We start from the raw sequence: 9,095 nt of genomic DNA on the forward strand, positions 1-9,095 counted from the left end.
CAAACCATGCTCAGTGCAAAAATCTCTAAAAGCCTAATTCACATACTCCCCCCCATTATCTGTATGTATCCGCCGAATAGAATAGCCAAACTACTTCTCTACATATGTCTTGAAGATTCAAAAGGAATCAAAGACATCAGACTTGTACTTAAGAAAGTACACCCATGTGCGTCTGGAGAAGTCATCAATAAAAGTGAGTACATACTTGGCACCTGAAAAAGGAGTGGGAAGTGAGATGAGGTCACTGTGAATCAACTCCAAGGGTGCCAAAGCACGAGAGGCACTCCCCTTCGGAAAGGGATCTCTGTGATGCTTGTCAAGGACACAACCATGAAAAATGCCATCAGTGTAGGAAATCTATGGGAGCCTAAGAACAAGTGCCTGTGTACTCATCTGCTGAAGATATCTAAAATTGACATGGCCCAATAGCTCATGCCAAAGCTTACTCACTGAATCTGCATGTGCTATGAGAGATGAACCTGTACCCAAAGAGGGCTCAAATTTGTCAAATCTGTAGAGACGAGATGCAGAATCCACACTACCAGAAGCCACAACCAAATCAAGGTCATGGAGGTCCCGAATAACCACATCATGTGGTGAGAACTCAATTGTCTTACCAAAGCCAGAGTGGAAAATCTGATAAATGGATAGGAGGTTCGTCGAGATGTCATGGACAACCAGAACATCCTGTAGAGTACCCCCATCCAAAGTGACATAACCTGAACCCAAGACTGAAAGTTGAACTCAGTCACCCACTGTAATATGTGAAGTACCACAAGAGGCAAGAGAAGTAACCAACTGCGGAGTGTGTGTTGTATGGTGAGGAGCACCAGAATCTAGAATCCATGTGAACCCATAGGTCAAAGCTCTAGTAGTGAGAGCATGACCTTTCCTTGTGGAAGGAGAAGATGCCTGAGGTGAGGAAATGTGATGCTGCTGCATGGCTTCCTCTAAAGCCTCTAATTGTTTCCAACACCTGGAAACTGGATGTCCTTCCTTGCCACAGAAACTACAAGTGTCGGATGATTTCTTCTTAGTCTTGGAGGAAGACTCACCAGACTGTGAAGATTTCCCTTGTTTGGGAGGAAATGGTTTTGAATCAGACTTAGGAGTAGGCTTGGAGGAATTCTCACTACCTGCAGAAGGCTTTTTCGGCTTTGATTTCTGCTTCTGTTTCTCCTTCTCCTTAGAGGACTGAGCAACCAATGCTTTGTTCTTGGAGCCTAAGAGCGTATCCAACTGAGAAAGATGAGACTGCTCACGAGACAATCGCTCACAAAAGACATCAAAGGTAGGCATGGTGAAACTAGTACCCAAGCCATCCATGGTGGAGTAGAAAGCAAAGCCAAAAAATTGAAAGTGACCTCGAAGCTTTGAAAGAATCAAATGAATGCACTTTGTATCAGTCTTGTTCTTTCCACATCCCTGAAGAACAGATCTAGTAGTCTTGAATTTGTTCAAAAAATCCTCAATAGTGGGAAAGGAATCAAGTAACAAAGAAGTCAACTCTGCCTCAATCTATAATGCCCGAATCTCATTGACCCTCCTGAAGAGAGAATCAAACTTCAACCACATATCCTGAGGAGTAAGCAACTCATCAAGGTGAAACAAAAGACTATCGGAGACATGCAAAGAGATCAAACCCATGGCCTCATCCAGCTTGTTCGGGTACATAAGAATCTCATAAGGATGTTGTAGGTTTGGCTGAACCTCATCCAAAAAAGCCCACAACCCTCATGACCTGAGAAGCCTCATGATGTGGGGCTTCCAAGCATGATATTTGTGTGAAGTCAACAACTCAACTGAAGGATCTGCCATGAGAACAAAGAAAACTCTGCACCTGCACCTGCTTGTTGGTTGTTTTTATTATGTGATCTTTTAGAATAGACAAAAGATGCATAAGGGTTTGTTTGTTTTGAGAGTTTAGGTGTTCTTGATTTCTGATATAAATGACAGAAAGTGAGAAAAAAAACACCCCCCCACAATAGAGAAACCCAAACCCTAGTACATAGTAATGAGAAGGAAGTAGTGCATAAGAAAAAAAACTTCAAATTGATATCTCATGTACCTGGTGAAAATTCTGAGAAAAAAGATCACAAATCTGAATATAGCATGCTAAGAGATTTCCAATACCTATTCGATTTTGAAAAACGGAGTCTGTTTGCCCATTCTACGGCCCTGAAAGTGCAAAAAAGAAGCCCAATTTTGACTGGTAGAAAACACAGTCAAACAATAGATTCATAAAAAAAATCCACCACCACGAGGTCTGGCTTGGAATCACCTTTCCAATGCCTATTCCTTCACCAAAATCTGACTTTGGATGCATAGCCTAGGCCAATAAAACCAACCCCCTCTCAAAAAGACTAGAGAGGAGGAGCTGGTGGGGGTCCGGGCGGAGGAGGGGCTCGGGTTGGGCGGAGGTGGTGCGGACTGGGCTTAGTGGAGCGCTTGCCAGGTGGAGCGGAGCTGGGGTGAAGTGGGGGCAAAGTGGAGCAGGGGCTGGGCAGAGGCGGTGCGGCCCGACTGAGTAGAGTGGGGGATGTTGGTGGGTGGAGGCTGGAACGGCGGCTGCCAGAGCGGGGGCTACCGGAGCCGGCGGGGGGCCGGGGCCAGCGGGAGCTTTCGTTGCTAATGAGGGTTCTCTCGCTGGAGTTTGCAGCCAGTGGTGCCTATGGTGTCCGGAGGGCTGGCGGGCCTATGGGGCCGGCTTGATGCATCAGTAGGCACCGTACGACGTCGGACAGTCAGGTCCGGTGCCCAAAAACCTAGCAAAAAATTTATTTTTTTTCTTTTCCAATTTGCAAGTGGATTTTTGACTTTTTTTGTGTGAATTTTTTTTTCAAAAATAAAAAAAACAATCTGGCCTGCATGTCATAAAAAGGCAAATTTCTTTTTTTAATTTTTTCTCGATTTGCGTGCCAGGGCCGTACGGCCTGGCTGGTAGAAAAAAAATATCACCCATATGCTCAGGGGTCAAAAAAGGACAAATTTTATATGACTATATGGGTTTTTGGGCCTTCTGAGCATGATGGTGATGTTCGTTTAGGCCCAAAGTGCTTAAAAAAAAAACCTTAACCCTAAGCACACAAAAAAAACTTGAAACCCCAGATCTGCTTCAAATGCAAAATTCTCAAAAAACAAGAACAGGTAGCTGCAGATCTGAGCTCTGATACCATATAGGAGTTGAGAAATACAACCCCATAGTAGGCTAAAGATTTTTTGCAAGCCGAATAACCTATTACAAGGAGAAGCAATGAAGCAAAATCTGAAGAACACACAAAACACCGGAAAATATTCTCAAAAGATGAGAGCTCCAATTCACCAAAAAATGTATTGTGAAAAGATAATACAATGAAAAGAAAAATTAACCTCTAATAGGTCAATAAACCCTAAAAAGGGAAAACCCTAGGCTTTCACATAATAATTAATTAAAATAATTAATTATATGCACCTAATGTTAGCTTAAGTGTAAAAAGATAATTGGGAACTTAAAGAATTAAACAAATATTGTTTAATTAATCAAGTAAAGACCCAATTACTCTAACAAGTGAGATAAGTAAAGATGGAGCATGAGAGGGTGGGATATATATATATATATATATATATATATAGAGAGAGAGAGAGAGAGAGAGAGAGAGAGAGAGAGAGAGAGAGAGAGAGAGAGGTGCGTATAGAAGTAGATGTATGATAGGAGTGAGGAAAGGTACGTAGGTAGAGGGAAAGAGGAGATAGAGTTAAGTAGGGAGAGGGAAGGAAAGAGAGAGGTGATATAGAGAGGAGAGAATGTGTGTGAGGTAGGTCTAGAAGAGAGGGGAAATGTAGATTAAAAGGGTGAGAGAGATAGGTTTAGAGCTTGAGGAGAGAGGAGAGAGTGAGATAGAGAGATGGGGGAGAGAGGGATAGAGAGAGTGATAAGAAGAGAGATAGGTCTAGAGATCAAGGGAGACAAAGAGAGTGAAATAGAGACAAAGAGAATGATAATAGGAGCTTAGTGATAATTAAAATTTGAATAAGTTTTAAAAATTATAAGATTGAGAGCTTGGGGAAAGAGGAGAGAGTGAGACAAAGAGAGGTAGAGAGAAGAAGATTTATAGGAAAATAGACAGGTCTAGAGTTTGGGAGAGACAAACATAATTAGATAGAGACATAGCAAGAGAATGATGATAGCAGCCTACTAGTTCTTGAAATTTGACTATCTAAAAATTATGTGTTAGAACCCCTCCATTTTAAAACTTAAAATGCTCACTTTCATTTTATAATTATTTGTCCTTTTTATCGGTTATGGCTTCATCAGTAAAACCTTAAAGGTCCTTGAGTTCTAATTTGACCTGATGCTGTAATTCCAAAGGAGGAGCTTTTATCTATCAGGTGATCAGGCGACAACCGAAAATATGCACTAGTCAAAATTCTCGATTCTTCTTAATGACCAATACTCCCTTAGAGGATGGTGTCGAGGTATTGGAGAATTCAAAATCTCTTTTTGCATGCTCTATAAGCTCCCAGGTCAATTGGTTTTTGTACATTACACAACTCCCAAGGAAAAAATCGAATGAAGATTTGCAAGTACCCTCTTTAATGGTTGATCAAATGGATAAAGGCATGTAAAGGCAGCAACATGAGTTGTAGCATTCGATATTATCACCTTTTGTAGATGAAATTTAATGCACCACCCTATGAGCTAGCCAAAGTAACGCGCACTATCATTCATAATGAATTTTCTTTGTCAGCATGGTTTTGCCTTGTAATAACTAGTTTCTGGTTGTTGATCTTGATTTAAATTGGCCAAATAGAGAACAAGGGAGTACTATCTAAGGGATGCATGCCCTTGCATGGAAACAACATATTGATTTTGCAAAATATAGAAAGACAATCACCTTATTAGGCAAAATGGTGGATCAGGCTGAAAACCACAAACAATGGGTACAAGAAGAAATAATTGCTAGAAGAAACCCTGGTAGTTATCTTTTCACATGAAAATGAAGATGGTGGTCAAAGGGAAAACTCCAATGATACAACCCAATGTCGAGTATATGCACAAGGACATCCTCTTTGATTTGACTAACTTTGCTCAAGAATGCATTCAGAATGAAGAGGAATTTGTGGTAGTTCTCAAGGTACCGATTGAAGAAGAGACAAATACTGAGATGATTGAAAATCAAATTGTGGGTAGGAATCGAGTACCTCATGAAGAAGTAGAAAATTAGGATTATTTATGGTATGGGTTTAGTGTTAAAGATGCTTTTGACGAGTTTTACTTTGTTTAGGGTAATTCTTGAAAGGATCATTTTCAAGACCATTATCTTTCTTGAAACCATTATGGCAAATGGATGTTAGTTATAAAAAGAGTTTTGAGATAATAGAATAAAAAGCAGGGAGAGGGGAGGGAGAAGAGGAGGAGGATTTTGTTTTGGGTTTTGGGAATGCAGACTTTGTGTTGTTTTTTGAAACACAAGAAAGATCTTGGTTTAGTTAATTTTGATACTTTAATATCAAGGAAGTTTTTGAATAATTTATCTAATGTGATTAGAATTTTTTCTATAATGGATAAATTTGCATTTCTCTTATGTGGATGCATTTTTGTTCAAGTTTCTGTGCATTGAGTCATTAGAGTATTTGTTTTTCCTCCATCAATTATTGTTATATAGTGTTTATCTTTGAATAAATATTGAATAGCAGTGGCAACTGTAGATCCTTTGATCTCCCCATCTTGAACCTTACAATCTCTATCATACTTTGATATGAGAGTGATGATTAGTTGGAAATATTCTTTCATTATTTGCATGTTACTTTCTTCCCTTTCCTTTAAAGATTTTTGGTTAAAAGTCTTACCTTTCTTGCTTTCGGGTTAAGAACATCCCCAGAAAGTCTACAATCATATCATAAGACGGAGTTGTACCTCTCAAATTCAGAGGAAAGTTGCAGAAACAATTGCAACTTCTCCAACTGTTGTTAATAATTTGTTCTCATGTCTAGGCTAAGAGTCCATATTATCATATTTTGAAGAGAACAAAATCTATTAACCAATAATAAGATCTCCTAAAATCTAGAATTTACATTATGACTCCTAGAGATCTAAAACCATTCTCAAATATCCTGCCAATATATACATAAAATATAACTTAAAGTATTTAAAACTTATACTTAAATGTTATAAACTTAAAAACCAACTAGGGACATGTTCCTTTTCTAGTTTTAAGTCAGCAAACCATGTACATGTTTTTCTTGTTTAGCATAACACGTGCATGTTATGCTTATTCAAAAAAACACGTGCATGTTTTACTCTCATAAAAGTGCAAATATGTTTTTATTTTGAATAACATGTATGCATTTTTCCTTGTACTTAGTCTTGGATGACAAAACTTAAGCTTGGGAGCTTCATTTCCCACCTTTTTACATATTTTCTTCTTCCAATCTGGTTTCTCAACTTCCTCATCTCCAGATTTGCACGTTATCACTTGTGGGTATTTGTAAAACTACCACCATTATTTCATATATGTTCTGATATTTCTAATCATATTATTTATTTCAGATTTGAATAACACTAACATATTAATTTTTTATTTCTTTTACCAATGTTTCCATAGCTCTTAGAGACATGTATAACATTTTTATAATAACTTTTGACCTACTTGTCCAAATTTAAAATAAATTATATATTATTGTTCTACACTTCATTCTTTACACTTCCATTTATTTTTATTTTTTTTTCATTTTTTATTATTTTAATACAAGTTATGTGACCCACATGAATAGGCATATGATTATCAAGATGCGTCTACTTCGAAAAATCATAAAAAAATCACATCATAAGAAATTACAAAAAATACACAACTTCTAATACGAGCACTTTTAACTATCTTTCTACCAAAGGGTTTTCAACATACTAAATTCAACTATAAATTTTTTGACCCACACACTAGACACTATGTAATGTTTTGCTAAAAAATAGGAACACTTTTATGTGTGGGAAGGGTTTGACCCTCTTAATATTATCCATTTTTTTGAAAACTTTAGTAGTTTAGAAACTAGATTCAAAGTATTACACTTCTTCTTCTTTTGGTATCTTCAAATTTGAGTGCATGAGTCTCAAACCACTCCTCTAAGTTTAGGTTTAGCTGATTTCACTTAAAAGTGGCCACTTATACCCTCTTTTTGTTCATCATCTTGGTGCACATACCCAAATTTGTTTTGGTTACACATTTAAAGATTTACAAAATGTAATGGCCTCCAAGTCTTGAAAACTGATTCCGTAGAAAAATAATTTAAAAGTTTAATATATTTGAGACATTATAAAATTTTAAACATCTTATATTTAATAAATGGTTATTGTTGAGGTGGCAGGTGTTTTACACCCATATTGGCTCCATCCACAAGGGGTTTGCTGAGTAGCTACAACTCTTTCCTTATAGTTCTTCAACACCTAGGTGACAACTAAAGTTTCAGTATGTTAATAAATATTCATGTTTAGTTCTTAGATTTCGAATAGCTTTTCAACCATGGATTCTCATACCATGATAGAGCCACATCAATTGTTGCCAACTTTTTCATGTTATCCTTGCAAAAGTCTTGCTAATATGACAATGCATCTATTTTCTTCACTAACACCTCCTTTAGCTCATATAGTATTTATTGCACCACTCGTGTTGTATTTCTCCTTCAATCAACATCGAATTCTAAAAGATCCTTATAGATGTCAACATTGACACAATTACATTCCTTTAATAATTTTTCTTGCTCTTTGATATTTTGTTTCAAGAAGTAGTCCTTCCTCTCAACAATTTCTCCACATGATACATCAAGGATCATGTACATTCTGGATAATTTATTCTATATCACCTTATCTAAGTCCATGTCCAATATCTCCTTGAGTTATTGATGAACTTCTAGCAAAAGAGACTCCTCTTGTTTGGTGTTTTCTATTTTTTGTAAATAGCATTTCTTAGCAAAATCAAATCATCCTACACTTTTCTAGTTTTTTCAATGAATGTGGGCCCTTTAGCCTTCAAATATTTTACCCATTATAGAGTAATTCTACCATAAGATCTATCTTTTTGCACCTTATTCATAATTTCTTTCCCAACTACTAAGCTTGGGTCAAAATAAGTACTTGCTTGAGTGATTGACTATAGAGTGGGATCCACCAAAGACTTTAAGCAACTAGTAAGGAGTTCTCCAATAGCCTAGATGTTTTCACCTAAAAATTATGGACATCTCCATCTCTACTTGTAGGTCCCAAATCAAATTTTCCATATTATAGTCAGTTATGTTAGCTTGAGTAGGCTCTTTTTGGGTAGATGGGTGTACAAATTATACAAATAGGTGCCTTGTACTATTATTCTCCATTAGCCTTGATGTGGTATTCAATTTATTAGGCTTAGGAGTTCTTTGTAGTAATTTCCTTACTATGTTGTCATGGGGAAAACTCATTGGTACTATTTTCCTCTTCTTTAAGAGAGTCTTCTCCAGCCATGAAAGAGAGGAAAAGGTACCAATAGATTGATACTTGACTCAAGGTCAAGAGATGAAAATTGTAATGCTCTTCTCAAAGAAGGTATTTTAGTAACATTTTGTAGATTAAAAGGAAAAGGAGGGGGTTTAACCTTCAGAGTAACTTTGTTAGTTACATCTTGAGGAATTTGAGAAGAGTTAGGCTGAGGTCTAGATAGATTAATGTCTTCTACCTCCATTTCTTGTTCATGATCTCTTTGTTTTCTTTTTGGGTAAGTGCACAAAGATGGTGGTAAAAAAGGGGGATATAAGTGGGACACTTTTTTTCTGAAATCAAGTGAACTTGAAATTAGAGGCAAAATTTGAAAGTCATCCACTCAAGATATGAAGATAATCAAACAACAACATATTGTAGTACTCTGAATCTAGTTTCCAAACTACTAAACTTTTTCAAAATTGGATAAGATTAAGGGGGTCAAATCCTTCGTGCACGAAAAATTGACCCTATTTTTTTTCTTCTGAAAAACATAACATAGTGTCTGACGTGCGCATCAAAAAAGTCATAGTTAGATTTAGTATTTTGACAAATCCTTTGGCAGAAAGATAGTTAAGAGTGAGCACTAGAATATGTGTATTTGTTTGTAATT

Source organism: Cryptomeria japonica, chromosome 7, assembly GCF_030272615.1.
Source record: "Cryptomeria japonica chromosome 7, Sugi_1.0, whole genome shotgun sequence".
NCBI classification, from domain to species: Eukaryota; Viridiplantae; Streptophyta; class Pinopsida; order Cupressales; family Cupressaceae; genus Cryptomeria; species Cryptomeria japonica.